This window comes from Dasypus novemcinctus, chromosome 1, assembly GCF_030445035.2.
Source record: "Dasypus novemcinctus isolate mDasNov1 chromosome 1, mDasNov1.1.hap2, whole genome shotgun sequence".
Taxonomy (NCBI): domain Eukaryota; kingdom Metazoa; phylum Chordata; class Mammalia; order Cingulata; family Dasypodidae; genus Dasypus; species Dasypus novemcinctus.
The window spans coordinates 134061781-134077880 of record NC_080673.1 but is presented as its reverse complement, the minus strand read 5'-3'; the positions used below and the strand labels follow the sequence as shown (position 1 = coordinate 134077880).

Genomic DNA, 16100 nt, shown 5'->3' with positions numbered 1-16100 from the left:
TGAGGAGCTCTGGAACTCTGAAGCCAGATTACCTGAGTTCAGACCTTGGTTCCACTGCCTGCTAGTTGTATGACCTTTGGCAGGCCACCTAACTTCTCTGTCCTTATTATTGCTAGTTATGAAATATGGATAATTTCCTTACCTCATAAATGATTTGAAAATTAATGCAAGTAGACTGTGTGTGCAAGTATAACATTACCTGGCATATAGTAAGACTCAATGGCATAGAAGTGAGAGCCTAGAAATGAACCATCACATCCATGCTCAGTTATTTTACATAGGGTGTCAAGACCATTCCTTGGGAAAACAAGAATTACTTTAATAAATGGTGCAGGAAAACTGGGTATCCACATTAAAAAGATAGAAGTTATATTATTACCTTATACCATATGCAAAAAATAAGTCAAAATGGATCAAAGAATTTTATTTAAGAGCTATACCCATAAAATTCTTAGGGAAAAAGATAGGGACAAATCTTCATAACTTTTGATTTGTCACTGACTTTTCAAATATGACACCAAATACACAGGCAACAAAAGAAAAATAAATAAATTGGACTTCATTAAAATTAAAAATCTTTTATGCACCAAAGGACTCTATCAAGAGAGTAAAAGGACAAACCACAAAATGAGAGAAAATATTTGCAAATCATACATCTGAAAAAAGTTTAATATTTTATGCTACATATATTTTACCACAACAAATTAACAAAAATGCCCTTCAGAGTGTTAAACATTGATTACAACTTAATTATGTTTTTCAAACTTGGAGTTTATAATTCATTAATATATTAAATACTTTCAAAAGTAGATATATTATAATAGACTGATTGCCAAAAATGGTTATAATTCTTCCCCACTCCCTGAAACTATGCCACCTGACATATGACTTTGCAACTCCCTCCATGAAGAGGTGAAATCTTCCCCTATCTCTTGAATCTAGGCTACTCTTTGATTTGTATTTTGCCAAGAGGAAGCTAAGGCCCTATCCCAAGGCCTTGTAACTTAATTCTCTCTCTCTCTCGATCCTCTGTCTTTACCATGAGAACATGCCCATGCCCAAGCTATCACACTAGAGGATGAGATTTGTAGAAAGAGGTGTAGTAGACAACTGAACCCCAGCCATGTGGAATAGCCCAGTCAAACCTACTACAGACTTCTACAGACAGACTAGCAAACCTAGTCTGTAGAAGGTCAAAGATGCATGAGTAAACCCCACCAAGCACAGTTCAGATCAGCAGAATTTCCAATAAACTTGTGAGAGAAAAAATAATGTTTATTATTAGAGGCTTCTGAAATTCTGTGATTGGTTGTTACACAGCATTATTACAATCATAGGTAACTGGTACACACACAATGACACAGTGATTACAAATATGAGCAGCAAGTAAACTTACATTTTAAAAAGTACTTTTACTTATCAAAGTCAGAAAAACAACACCCTAATATCTTTGATTCTTTGAATATAGAATATAAATATTTTGAAAACATAGGAATTTAGGGAAAATTTACAGCATTTGCTTTTATAACCAAGAGCATGTTTAGATTTCTCGTTTTAGGAGTCTCTAGACATACAAGTCAAAGGGATGTATTCATTCCTTACATTCTATATTCTACATTTACTTGCTGCCTGTTTTGAAATAAGGCAATTTGAAGGAATGAAAAGTTTTCTTTAATTCTGCTGTCCAGGCTCTAAAGAAATAGTTTTGGAGTTATTAAGAAGAAAAAGCATTTATAAGGATTTTGGGGGTCTAAAGATACTCTGAAGACAGGTAAGAGAAAAATGTTAAAAGTAGAAAGCATAGAAAAATTTCAAGCGTTCAAAATGCAAGTTTTCAAAACAAAATTGCTGTAAATAAACATAAAGGCATAGGGAATTAAGGCTTAAAATACATAGTTTCTATTTGGAATAATGGAAATGTTTTGATAATGGATGTTGCTGATGATAGCATAACATTTTGAATGTAATTAAAAGCACTGAAATATATATCTGAATGTTGTTTAAAGGAGAAATTTTAGGCTGTATATATCATACTAGAATAAATTTTTTAAAAAATTCATGGAAATACACAACACAAACAGTGAACCTTAAGTTATACCATGGATTATAATTAATAGTACAATAATAAAAATATGCTTTTATCAGGTATAACAAATGTTCCACACCACTGCAAGGTGCTAATGATAGGTGATATTTGGGAATCCTGTATTTTATGTATGAATTTTTATAATCCCACAATTTCTTTAATAAAACAAAATCCTGCAGTATTATTTGAGAAAGGCTAGATTGGTTATTCCTCAGTAACTCTGTTTAAGTCAGGACCAAATGAAATTTTTCAGCTGGGGTGAAAGGAGCATAGAATAAAAGAAAACAACAGCACACACACACACACACACACACATATATGAAAAGGGGGATTTAAAATAGTTAGGGAAATCCAGTCTTTCACTTATAATCACTCTAGTAGGTACAGAAGACATGGTCTTAGACAAACACAGTAATTGTGAATCCATATTAAATACAGAATAAAAGTGCATACAAGGCTTTCTTCAAGTACCTCTTCCTTCTCCATTACTCGGCTCAGCATCTGAGAGAAGCCTGGGGTGGAGGTGGGCATGGAGGGCCCCAAGGCAAGAGGTATGCTGGGCAGGAGGGGGTGCAGCAGACAGGGCTGGTCCCCAGGAGACTGCGACCAGGGGAATGGGTGGAAGGGACTGGTCAGGAGGTAGAGTCAGTGGGAGTGGATTGCCCCACACAGCCCGGAAGGTCCCAGCCAGGAGTGGAGACTGCACTCTCCACCATCCACCCTTTGGGAAGTAGAACTGAGCCGAAAGGCAGGTGTACCTGGAAAATGTGTCTAAGTCTTGCTTGGCAAAAGAGAAACTAAGTGGCCAGCTAAGGAGATGCAGGCTCAGCAGGCCTGAAGGGGACAGGGTTTGCCTGTGGTGCAGAGGGATGGGTGGGCCTGTATGAGCTGAGGTGGCTCTGGCTGGAGATTGGTCTCCACTGGGTCTTCACTGCTTGACTCAGTTCCCCTGTGCTCCACGACTCCCACATCTCCTGGTCTCTTCTCTTTGGTTTGGAGTTGTCCCTGTGGCTGGGGTCAGCTGAGTGTGCAGGCCCTGGGCCAAGGAGAAAGGGAGGAGTGACGGGTTGTAAATTCCACCTGCAGCTCTGCTACTTCCTAGTTGTAAGATCTTGGGAAACCCTCTCCTTTCTCTGATTTCCTTTTTAGAAAATTTGAACCGTAATATTCTTTTCCCTCATTAAGACAGTAGTAATGGCAGTCTTTTATTGTGTGCTTATTGTGTTTCAAGCACTGACATACTTCATGTTATTTTCCCAACCATTCTAGGATGTTGGGATCATTAACTCATGAAAACTGAGACTCATAGAGGACATGTAATTTAAGTGCATACACTAACAGGTGGCAGAGCTGGGATTTGATCCCAAGTCTGACTCTGAAACCCATGGTCTTAACTATCAGGTTAACCAGCCTTTAGGATATACTCCCCAGTGAGAGAAAGGGAAGATGAAAAAAATCGCAGGGCCCGCCCAGCTCCCTTGTATGTGTTATTTACCTTGTGGCGGGCAGACTTACCCCAGCCTGACCCAGCCCAGACTAGTCCTTCCCTAGTGGTGCTGCCTCTGGGCCCCAAAATGAAGGGGCAACAAAGAAGTGGATTGTGGCCATTTCCAGGGCTTCTGAATACAGGGTTTGGGCACTGGCTTCTGGGGTCAACTTTCAAGGAAGTTGTGGTTTCAGTCCATTGTCCATCCTCTTCTGGATGGAGTAACCTTCCCTCCTCAGAACTAGCGGGTCTCTAAATTCTGTAGGACTGGCTCCCTGGGAGCTGGATCTATGAGGGGCTATGGCTGAGGCTGGTCCAGTCAATCCCTGAGGATATGGACAGTGCCACCAGAAAAAAAGTAGACCTGGAGCTCTGAAACTTCTGAGCTTCAGTTTCCTCATTATCACAGAGGTCATTAAAGCCTCTTACAGGGAAAGCTGCTGTCACTCACCTTATGTCTTCTGGTCGCTTCCTCTTTGCTGTTCTCCCCACAGACTCCCTCTCTCCACTTCTTGGGGGCCATCATGAATGGAGCCCCCACCCCCACTCCTTCTCACCACCACCTCCCCCTTATTGGCGGGAGTTCTGTGATTCCCCTGACCCACGGCCCTGCCCTGGACTTTGCACATCGTTTCCACCCTTACCTGGCCTCCCAACCCCAGCATGCAGGGTTGGAGGCTGAGGCCACCTTCTCCTGCTGTTTAGCTGAGCTGAGGTGTCCCGGGCCTCTGGCTCCCTCTGGCTCCCTCTGGCTCCTTCTCGCCACCCACCCTGGCTCTCCTGAGTCCCATAGTGGAGATCCTGCCACATGACTGGTCCCTTGAGAGCTGCAGGATGGGTGGGCCCCTGGCTGTGCTGGCCCTTCTCGATCATCTGAGGACCTAGCCGGCCCCTTGCCTTCCTTCCTCAGTCTCTTTCTCTTCTATGACATCCTTAAAGCTGAAGCTGAAGAAACGCTTCTATCACCGCTCAGTGAGTCGCTCCATTCGTGGTTCCAACCATGACATCCTGCAGTGGCGGCAGACCATTGACCACCCTCTCCAGGCCAGCCCCTGGAGACCTCATCAGGCCTCCCCAGCCTTAGGAGGAAAGAGTAATTCCAATTCCTGTGGCGGGTTGGGACCATTGGTAGGGAACTGTTTGGTGATGGAACATCCCCTGGGGAAAGATGGACTCACCGTTTTGAGTGACTGAGATGAAGTTGGGGAGGGGGTGACTTGAAAGACGGGTGGTACAGAGGGAAGAGCTGCTGAGTTTCATGGGAACTGAAGAGGCAGCCTCTGTCTCAGCTGGGGAGGAGAGGCAGCCAAGCCTACCTCAGGAGGAGGAGGGCAACCTCAGCAGCAGAAGTGTCCCTTGGGGCTTTGGAGTGAAGGAGGAGGAGGAGGAGGAAGAAGCTGCCTGGAGTTTTTTGTACCACCCAAGGCTTCTTGGCTGCAGACTCAGCATTCCTTGCTCCAGTATCACAGATGTCCAAAGGACCACAGCCCTGAAGCTGCCTGAATGGGAGAACACATTCGTGGTTAAGGTGGATGGACCCTCACAGTATATCCTGGAAACATCAGAGGTGCTACATGGGAAGGCCTGGGTATCTGAATCTAAGAATGCCTGAGCCCAGGACCTTGCCCAGTCACCAGCCCCTGCCCCATGACTCTCTTTGGCCCCTGGGACCTCATTCCTTGCTAGGGAGACAAAGACAGCTTGGAGCTGCCCTGCCTGAATCACTCAGAGAGCCTTCCAAGCCAGGATCTGCCACTGGGACCCAGTGAGAGCAATGAGCATCTGTTGCAGGAGGCATATGCGGGGCTCTCAGACTGTCCCTCAGCATCCATCTCCCCCAGGTCTGCTTCCTTGCCATCTCCCACTTTGACTCAATGGAACTACTTTCCCCAGAGTTACCCCCATATCCCCATTGAAGACAGACCCCCAGCAGGGACACTTCTTCCCCTCTCAGTCCCCTACACTCTAATGGACACTCTGGAAATGGCCACAAAGTCATTCCTGTTCCAGGGACCACCCATTCTCAGGATATCCTTGGTTTCACCAGATGATTTCTTGACCCAAGGCTGCAAAGTTAGTGCTGGCAGGAGGTACTGGCTTCCACCTAAGTTTTTCACTGAATGAGGAGGGCCAGTTCCAGGTCCAGCACCTGTAGTTCCAGTTCAGTTTTTATATACTCTAACATTTCCACTTGCACCCCATCCCTCTGGAGTCTGAGACTCCAGTGACATTGCCCTTGTCAGTTATGTCTGGTCCTCTCAGTGGCAGCAGGCCAGGAACAAGCCTGGACCTCTACAAGGGAGTGCAAGTGAGAGCAATGCTACCCCAATGCATCCTCCACCCCCCGCCTTGCAGAACGAGTGGCTGTGTAGTCAAACACCTCCCATGACACCAGCCCCTTAAGCCCTCTTCAAGGACAGATCCCCTGCATCCAGGGGCAGAAGAGGTGCCCAGGGGACCAGAAAGGGTGGCAGCCACAACCACATCAGCCAAAGAGAGGAAGGAGAATGTGGAGGGGCCCAGGAAGTTGGTCTCTGTGGTTGAATTGAAAAGATCCTAGCACCTGGCACAGAGGCCCTGAGAGGCTCTGGATTGGTGGGGACCTGGGGATGACCGTAATGGTGCAAATCCAGCAGTTGCCTTTAGGGGGCAATGAAAAGAAGAAAGGGACCATCCGAGAGCCATTAACAACCAGTCCTCCTTCATGTGTAATACCCAGTCCTACCTTCTCTCCACTCTTACTGCTTCCTGGCCGGCCCTCAGCTCACAAGTTAAGGGCTGGATAGGGACAGAGAGGAGAGTTAGGGAACCCCCTTCCCATATACTTTCTGACCCTGGTCTGCCAAGGACATCTATGTTGGTACCAGAAGAGGTTTGAGAGCCCTGTTAGCTCCCAGTCCATATTCTACAGGTGCCTCTTCCCCCAGGCGGGGAATTTGGGCTCCATTACTTCCTGAGGGACTTGTATGGCCCTGGGGATCATTTCCGCATTTACTACCACCCCTCATGCAAGGAAGGCAGAGGGAGAAGGACTCAATTATACTAAGGTTTGCGGGTGGAGTTTGGGAAGGGGTGGTGCTGGCTGGCAAGGGGGAGCCGGATGAGGCCCTGAAGCAGTACGTGGGAAGGATGGTGGTTATCAAAGGACCCGTGAAAGCGTTCCATGAGAACTTGCATGGAGTAGTTCTCCTGTATGAGGAGGCTGGTGTCCTTAGTGGGAGCGGCGAGACAATGACCTTGGGCGAGGTGTTGTATGTGTGCAGGCTCAGGGTGAGTAAATCTGAGGCCAGCTGGATCCATAAGTGTATGGCAGGGCAGATCTTTGGGAGCCTGCTTTTGGAGGGGTGTAGCCATTGGAGTGGCCCTCCACGCCAGGCACCCAAGGTTGTTGTTGTTTTAAACAAAAAGCCGAAGCATAAATAAATAGGGTTTATCTCAGTTCCAAATATATATATATATATATATATATATATATATATATATATATATATACACACACAAGATGTAAGCAATCATCTTGTGTGTATATATATGGGCTCAGCTGCACTGCTTGCTCCATAAGGTCAGGTGCAGACTGTTCAGGTGAACAGCTTGTCTCTTTTCCTGGGGCCTTTGCTGTGTCTAATGGAGCCTTCTCACTTTTCTCACATATCTGCTTCTCTGTGTATTTACTTCCTGGGTCTCCTGTATTAAAACTCCAACTAACTCCTCTGCCTTGCCATTTTTTCTGTGAGTCCCCACCCACCAAGGGGGTGGAGACTCAACATTCCACTGATGTGGTCCAATCAAAGCCTTCATCATAATTTAATCAAGAGTGAAACCTCTGAATCCAATACAATCTAATGTACCCAGAGGAACAGACGAATTTACAAACATAATCCAATATCTATTTTTGAAACTCAAAAATAATACCAAACTGCTACAGTGGTATAGTTTATTCTTCCCTCTCTCTGCCTCACAATAGCTACTGTGGAAGGATTGGACTACAAATGTGAACAGGGACAGTGGTCAAAGGACAGATGGTGATATCAATATAGCTCCAAAGTGCTCCAAAGAGAGTGGAGAAATATAGTGGAAACCCAATAGCCTTTTCCTCTTTGGCTCAGAGAAAAACAAAACTACAAGATATGACAGAGATGGTGTACACAAAAAGAACAAAATATTTAAAAGTTAAATAAAAGCATATAAACTTTGTAAAATAAAAATTCATTATTACTGGATCGTATCATTATGTAGGCAAGTGGAAAGTGATGGCATTAACAACAGAGAAGTGAATCAGTGTTCTGGAATATTAAGTTACAGAAACTGTTCTCGCCTTAAAAAAAAAATCAGAGAAACACAAATAGAATGAGATGAAAATAATGAAGGAAATCTAACATGCAAATTACATAAATTTTCAAAAGCAAAAAAAGAATGGAGAAATGAGAAGGACACTAAATAAAAAAGAAAGGACTAAGTTCTTGCTCTGAAGAAAAGTCTTTTTCTTTTTTTATCCAACAGATGGAAAGGGAAATGAAGCTCTAATATTAATTTTTTTAAAGAAACTCCTTGTCATATATTAGTATACATGATGAATTCTTAGGAAACAGAAATTTTTACTCTATTTAAAATGTAATAGAGGAGAAGTGTGTGTGCCTCAAGTGGTTGAGCTCCCACCTCCCACATGAGAGGTCCCTGGTTTGGTTCCCAGTGCCTCCTGAAAAACAAAAATGAACAACAAAGCAAAACAAATGAAAAACAAAACAAAACAAAAACAAAACAACTCAGAGAAGCCAATATGGCTCAGTGATTGAGTGCTGGCTTCCCACAAGCGAGGTCCCAGTTCAGCCCCTGGTACCTCAAAAAGAAAAAGAAAAAGAGAAAGTAATAAATCAATTTGGGTGGAACTCAGAGATTTAGAAGGAGATATATTTCTCCTTGGGTCAATTTTTATTATTTACGTTTTAGAAGAAATTGAGAATGGTATTAGCAGTTGGGTCCTGTTGTAGAGTAGTGTAGAGTAGTGGTTAAGTGTAATGGTATGGAATTTGACTGCCTAAGGTTCATGTGTTACTTTTCCTTTATTAGCTGCATGACTTTGGACACAGCATCTTTTATGTTTTTATTTTCTAGTTTCATCAGTTGTGAGAAAAGGATGATAATTAGAGCATCTAATTCATAAGGAACATTGCAAGGATTTAATGTCTCAGTAAGAGTAAAGGACTTAGAACAAAGCCCAGATATATAATAAATACTCAGTGCTTTTTAAAAAAAATTTTTGAGAATAAATTATAACAATGCTATTTAAGGTATTCTACCAAGGAAAAGGTAAGCATAACATAACCTTAATGCTAAATCGGGCTAGCTAAATCTCACTTTTGGCTGCAGCAATGTCATTTATGACATTAAAAATTAAAGTACTAGTAATCTGAAAATTAGCTATGTCAAAAGAAAATTGGAGTATGACTCATAAAGGAGTATAATATGAATTAAATATAATTTATTAATAAGAAATTATCAAAATAAATCACTATATCAATACAATAATCATACTATCATTGCATCCTGAAAAGGTATTTCATAAAATTTACCAGTCTTTTCCAATAAAAATGCTAAATAGAATAAAAGAAAACTGTTTAAATGCTATAAAGTACCTTCACCATAGTCCAACTGGAAAAATTCTAAGATAAACTGCTTAAGCCATTTTTATTAAAATGTGTGGCACAGGGATGCCTATGGTCACTGAACATGTTGCTGTTTTTATTATTATTCATCATGAGGGTTCCAAAGTATTTGTAATAAGACAAGAATAAACTGTGTTAACAAAAGACAGAATAAGATCAAAAAGCCTTCCCACAGATTGGGAAACAAATTCCAACTTTTTGAGAGTTATATTTAATATACAGAGTACTTCTAAAATTAACATAGAGGGAAGGGGATGTGTCTCAAGCGATTGAGCTCCTGCCTACCACACGGGAAGTCCCAGGTTTGGCTCCCAGTGCCTCCTGGAGAGGACGAGCAAGACAGTGAGCTGGCATGACAGGCAGGTGCGGCGAGCTGGCGCAACAAGATGCTGTAACAAGGAGACACAAAGAGGAAAGATGATGAAAGGCATAGCATAGCAGGGACCTAAAGTGGCTCAAGTGATTGAGCACCTCTGTTCCACCTGGGAGGTCCCAGGTTCAGCTCCCAGGGCCTCCTAAAAAGAAGACGAGCAAACACAGCACACATCAAATACATGCAGAGGACAGATAGCAGGTACAAACAACAAGGGGAGGGAGGCAATAAATTAAATAAATCTTTAAAAAAATAAAATAAAATAAAATTTACAAAGAGATGGCAATCAATTTAATAGAAAATACTTGGAGATATAAATGGGAAACTCACAATATCATAGGCCTAAATGATGATAATCATGAAAATATGCTCAACCTCACTAGTAATAATGAAATGTAAATTGTCTTAAAAATGAGATAATATATTTTTTAAAGATTTATTTATTTATTTATTTCCCCTTCTCCCCTGCCCCAGTTGTCTGTTCTCTGTGTCTATTTGCTGCGTCTTCTTTGTCTGCTTCTGTTGTTGTCAGCGGCATGGGAATCTGTGTTTCTTTTTGTTGCATCATCTTGTTGTGTCAGCTCTCCGTGTGGGCAGTGCCATTCTTAGGCAGGATGCACTTTCTTTCATGCTGGTCGGCTCTCCTTACAGGGTGCACTCCTTGCGCATGGAGCTCCCCTACACGGGGGACACCCCTGCATGGCAGGGCACTCCTTGCTTGCATCAGCACTGAGCATGGGCCAGCTCCACACGGGTCAAGGAGGCCCGGGGTTTGAACCGCAGACCTCCCATGTGGTAGACGGACGCCCTAACCACTGGGCCAAGTCCTCTTCCCTAGATAATATTTTAATATACCGGATTGGTAGAGATCAAAAGAAGTGATCTTACTCACTTCCCTTAATAATAGCTGACATTTATCAAGTACTAATGCTATGCCAGGGGTAATTCACTATGCTCCATGTATATTAACTCACTTATTCTTCATAACAAGCCTATGAGTTCCATTCTGTCAGGATCTCACTAATGTAACCCATGCACATAATACTAAATATTCTGGACTTTTTCTTTGTTTGCTGGCATATTAGGAAAAAAATGACTCCATACAACAGATTATGTGGGACCTTAGAACTAATCCTACCACCTACCTATTCCAGGGGATGTGGTAGGACAGCAAATTGGCAAAATAACGGAAAATCTAATAAAAGGCAGAATTAAGTAAAAAGAGAACCTTCCAACCATTGAAAACATAACACTGATATCTATTGTTTCCATTTTTTGTGTCTCATCCAAAATTTTAGTCCTTGAAAAACGATGCTTTTTTCCAAACAGGTGACTATTAATTAATATACCTAAAAGATTGTTCACTTTACTAGTCTCTAAAACTGAAAATGGAATTGGTACATGTCAAGAAACAGATCTTGACATGTACCAACTCTAAATATACTCATTTGAGGAGCTCATTTCTCAGATATGAACTTCAGCATGAACATTCAAAGCTCTAAGCACAGTTGTGTCCTGATTTTTTTAAGGCACACTTTTCCTGGGCTTTAACTTTTGTTTTTGCTTTGTCAGTTCTTTTATACATTTTAGCTCTGGGGAAGCCATTACTGATGAATTCTTATGAACATAGGCTTGCTTTGGCATATATTTTACTCAGATAGAGTGAGCACTAAATTAGATTTAACTTTCAGTCTCCATGTAGAAATTTGTTTTCTGTTTTGTTTAAAATAAAGTTTTATTGAAGTATATCATTCATATTTAAACATACATAAACAATAACTGTAAATGTCCATGTAGGAATTTTAAAGGCCATTTATGTTGTATGAATGTGTGTTAGAATGGTGTAGTGATAACATCTCTTTTCTTTGATAGAACCATTCTTATATGAAAAAAAGAAAAAAGTCCATATAAATTAGAGAGAAGTGGTCTCTAACCCCTTGTAATCTATAATTGGTATAGCAGTTTGATATTATTGATGAAGTCCAAAAAGTAATATTGGATTATATTTGAAAACTGGTCTTTTCCTCTGGGCATATGAGATTACATTGGATTCATAGGTTTCCTTGATTAAATAATCAGGTAAACCTGTTGTGCCAGTAGGGTGTTGAGATAAAAGGCATGGCAAAGGACAGAATTGGAGGGTTTTTGATGTTGGAGTTTTGATGTTGGAGTTTGATGCTGAAGCCTTTAGTTGAAGCCCCAGAAGAGAGGAACCCTGAACCCAGAGAGAAGCAAGACCCTGGAAGGGAGGAACTTAGGAAGCCTGAACCCTCGCAGACGTTGGCAGCCATCTTGCTCCAACATGTGAAAACAGATGTTGGTGAGGGAAGTAATTTATGCTTTATGGCCTGATATCTATAAACTCCTACCCCAAATAAATACCCTTTATAAAAACCAACCAATTTCTGGTATTTTGCATCAGCACCCCTTTGGCTGACTAACAGAATTGGTGTATACATTTTAATGTTTGTTCCATAATAAATGTCATGGGTTATCAGCCATAAATTATTGTTCTTTAGTTTTGTGGGGTTCTTCAATATTAAGCTGTCATTTCCATCATTAAAAGTTAATTTAAAAAACGTCATGTTCTTTCTTAATTGCAACTGCTGGTTTATAATAAAAGTTGATTATATTGACTAGCCAACTATATGTTTTCTTTTAGACAGGTGATTTGCATACATAATACAAAGAAAATCTTCATAAGAGATAATCCCAACAGTAGTTTTTGAAAGTTTACAATATTTTTTTCACTAGGATTTAAAGAAGCAAAGACGGCTATGACCAATTCATTTCTCTTCCTCCTCTTCTTATTAATCTTTTATTTTGAGATAACTGGATTCACATGCAGTTGTAAGAAATAATACAGAGAGATCTCATGTACTTTCACCCAGTTCGCCTGGATGGTAACACCTTGAGTAACTATAGTACAACATCACAACCAGGAAATTGATGTTGGTCCAATTCATGGACTTGAGCATTAATATTTCACCAGTTTTACGTATACTTCTGTCTGTGTGTTTAGTTCTTTGTAATTTTATCACAGATATAGATTTGTTTGACCACCACAACAGTTCAATATATAGAGCAGGTCCATTGCAAGGAACCCTCGTGCTGCTCTTCTACAGCAACAGTCACTTCCCTTTTTATTTTGGCAGTCTTGCTAGAGGTTGGTTAATTTTATTTTTCTTTCCAAAGAACTAGGTCTTTGTTTCATTGATTTTCTCCACTGCTTTTCTGATTTCAATTCATTTATGTCTGCTCTTTATTTTTTAATTTTGCTGGCTTTAGGTTTATTTTTCTCTTTTTTCTGGATTATTGAAGTGAGAGCTAGGATTATTGATTTGAAACTTTTCCTTTTTCCTAATGTACATATTTAGTGCCACGGAGACCCAGCTCAGCACTGCTTTAAATGTATCCCACAAAATTGCAATGTTTTACTTTTATTTAGTTCAATTCAATGTACTTTTCAATTTTTCTTAAGGCGTTCTCTTTGACCTACTGATTATTCAAAAGTATGTTGTTTAGTTTTCAAGAGTTTGGAGATTTTTTCTGATATTCATTTATAGTTTGATTCCCTTTTTGTTGGAAAACACAATCTGTATGGTTTCAATTCTTTTAACTTGGTTGAGCTTCATTTAATTGCTTAGGATGTGGTCTATCTTAGATATGTTCCTTGGGCACTTGAAAAGAAGTGTGCATTCTACTGTTGTTGTGTGGAGTGTTCTATAAATATTTATTGATCATGTTGTTGATGCTACAATTGAGTTCTTCTATATCCTTCCTGACTTTCTGTATAGCTGTTCTATCCATTGCTGAGATACCCAGAGGTCTCTTGGTTATTTGGTTACCTTTGGAGTTAATTTAGATGCCCATTCCAGGATATAACCATTTGACTCTTGAAGAAATAATAGAAGGTTTTTTGGGAGAGTGATTAACTCCATTATTATAGAACAAAAATGATCATAGCACTAATCCTGGTAGTATGTGAAAAGTAAATTTTTTCTAAAGGAAATGTAAACAAACACTATTTTATATAAATATATATTTATATATATATATATTTCCATGTATCATGGACTGGGTTTTTTTATAGGAACACTAAGAAATCCATGAAAATTTTGTTTTTCCCACAGTTAAATTAGGCTAAAATGGAAATCTTTCTGCCTTAATTTCACCCAATATCCAAAGATATAACAGACTAATTCCTTCTACTGTCAACTTTATTAAATTAAAAACTATATTTCCTGGAATCTCCTTCACTTTATATGCCTAGATTAGAGTTAGATAAGAGGAAATTGATGGAATTAAGGAGTTTAAAGGGAGATAGCGGCCATTACACTCAGAAGGACTGAGGGTTGAGAAGACAGAAGTGCTCAAGATGTTCCAGCTTTTCTTCACTTTCTTCTGCTCCACCTCTTCTTCCCAGCTGTTGGCCATGAGGAAAACAACAGCCATCTGGAGATAATATCTTCCTGTATGCCCTCTTCAACCCAATGTATATAATTCCTGTAAGGAAACTGAACATGTCTTTGCAAACTCCAAAGTGTCTTCTGTACCAGTTCTTCAAGATGACTGCTTAGTGGCTTTTTCTCTATGATTCTTCAACATTCTTTTCTGGGAGTTTACTTCCCCATCTCCATCCACAGTTGCATATAGCAGGGATAAGCAAACTCCTATTACCCTGCCACCGCTTTCTGAAGATTAAGTTTTATTTGAACACAGTTATGCCCATCTGTTTACATAATTTCTATGGCTCCTTTGTGCCATATAGCAGAGTTGTGTACCTGTGATAGAGACATTATAGCCAGCACAACCCAAAATATTTACATTTGCCTTTCTAAAGAAAAAGTTTGTCAACCCCTGATGTGAAGTATAATTCCTAAAATAAATTCCATATCCCATTATGGTTTTCCCTTCTTGAATGAACTATCAGTGATACACCACTTGTGGTGGTTAGGCTAATGTGTCAACTCAGCAAGGTAATGGTGCCCAGTTTCTTGGTCAAGCAAGCACTGGAATAATTGTAAAATACATTTCATGGATCTTAATCATCAGTGAGTTGATTGCATAAATGGCTGGTTACACCTACAATCAGCTAAGGAGCTTGTCATCAGGAATGAGTCGTGTATTGTCCAATTAGTTGAAGGCCTTAAAAGGAGAAGTGATTTCAGCATTCAGAAAGAGGATTCCCATCTCTGCTTCAGATGGCCAGTGTCTCCTGAGGAAATCAATGAGGATCTTTATTAGAGTCCCTGGCTTGCAACCTGCCCTATGGAATTTGAACTTCTGTATCCCTGTGGCCATGTGAGACAATTTTATAAAATTTCATACTACTTACAGATGTCTCCTGTCAATTCTGTTTCCCTTGAGTACCCTAACTAACACAGTTTGATACCAAGAGTGGTTCTTGAAAAACAGAATCTAAAAAATGGGATTTCTGGATGGGTTTTGGGATTTTTGGAATTGTCTCTTTGATTAGATCCAAGGGCATTAATGATTCTGTTTCCAATAGTCAAGAGGTCACTGACAATCCTTGGTGTGAGTTGACAATAAAGATATGCAAAATATCACCACTGGATATGTCTACTCCCACGCTTATAAGAGGCAAAGATCTGGGTGAGAGTATTTTCCACAACTTAGTAGAGTTTTGTGGGGTTAAAAAGTACAGTCATGTTGGCTAGCTGCTCCTAAATACGCTGGATACATTTACAAAAGGAAGGGATGAGGTGAAGTCTTCAAATTTGCAACCTAAGTGCTGCATGAGCGGTGTGAAAGTTTCTATGTGTGCCCTGAAAGAAACTCTTGTTTTGTTCAGCTGCAGATTTGAAATCTTTGAAACCCAGATTCAGGGTCTCATTGTGCGAGTAACAGAGTTACAATGGAAACTAAAATCTCAACCTTGTAGAGTGTCTGTTATTAAAGTAAGGGCACTGACTGGAAAGGAGTGGAATTCTAAGTATTGGGATGAAGACATATGGGTTGATGATGATGGCAGTGGTGACACTGAATCCTTAAAGTCTCCTGAGATTTTGCCAGGTAATGACAAATGTAATGGCCTGTCCTAAGGCAACAGATAATGCTTTCTGTCCTGTCCTAAAAAGAATACTACTCAAAGTTAAACTTGTACCACCCAACCTCCAGCCTCCCACAAGGAATCCCAACTCCTCCCCACCCTGAGGAGAATATCACCCACTGTCAAGCCTGCATCACCCAACCTCCAGGCTGCCCCAAAGAGTCCCTACCTCCTCCTGCCCTAAGGAAACAATCACCAACCTCCATCCTTCCCACATCTGAAGAGATTAATCCTGTCTTACCAAATGAAACTGCCAGAGAATGGCCTGAGGTATTGGCATACAAGACATTTACAATGTTTCTCCTTATCCACCCCCACCACCCCTCTTCTCTTCCAGACCTACATTTAGATTAAAGTCACAACAAACCCTTAAAGGAGGAGTACAAAGTGTGACCCATGAGAAATTATGCTATACTACA

The 16100-nt window shown here is 40.7% G+C and overlaps 1 protein-coding gene and 1 pseudogene across 1 annotated transcript in view; both read left to right on the top strand.

Moving 5' to 3' along the window:
• NPFFR2 (neuropeptide FF receptor 2) overlaps positions 1-16100 on the top strand; it is a 125732-nt gene that overhangs the window by 41611 nt on the left and 68021 nt on the right. The window lies entirely within an intron of this gene.
• On the top strand, positions 4097-5975 carry LOC101429585 (SH2B adapter protein 1 pseudogene; annotated as a pseudogene).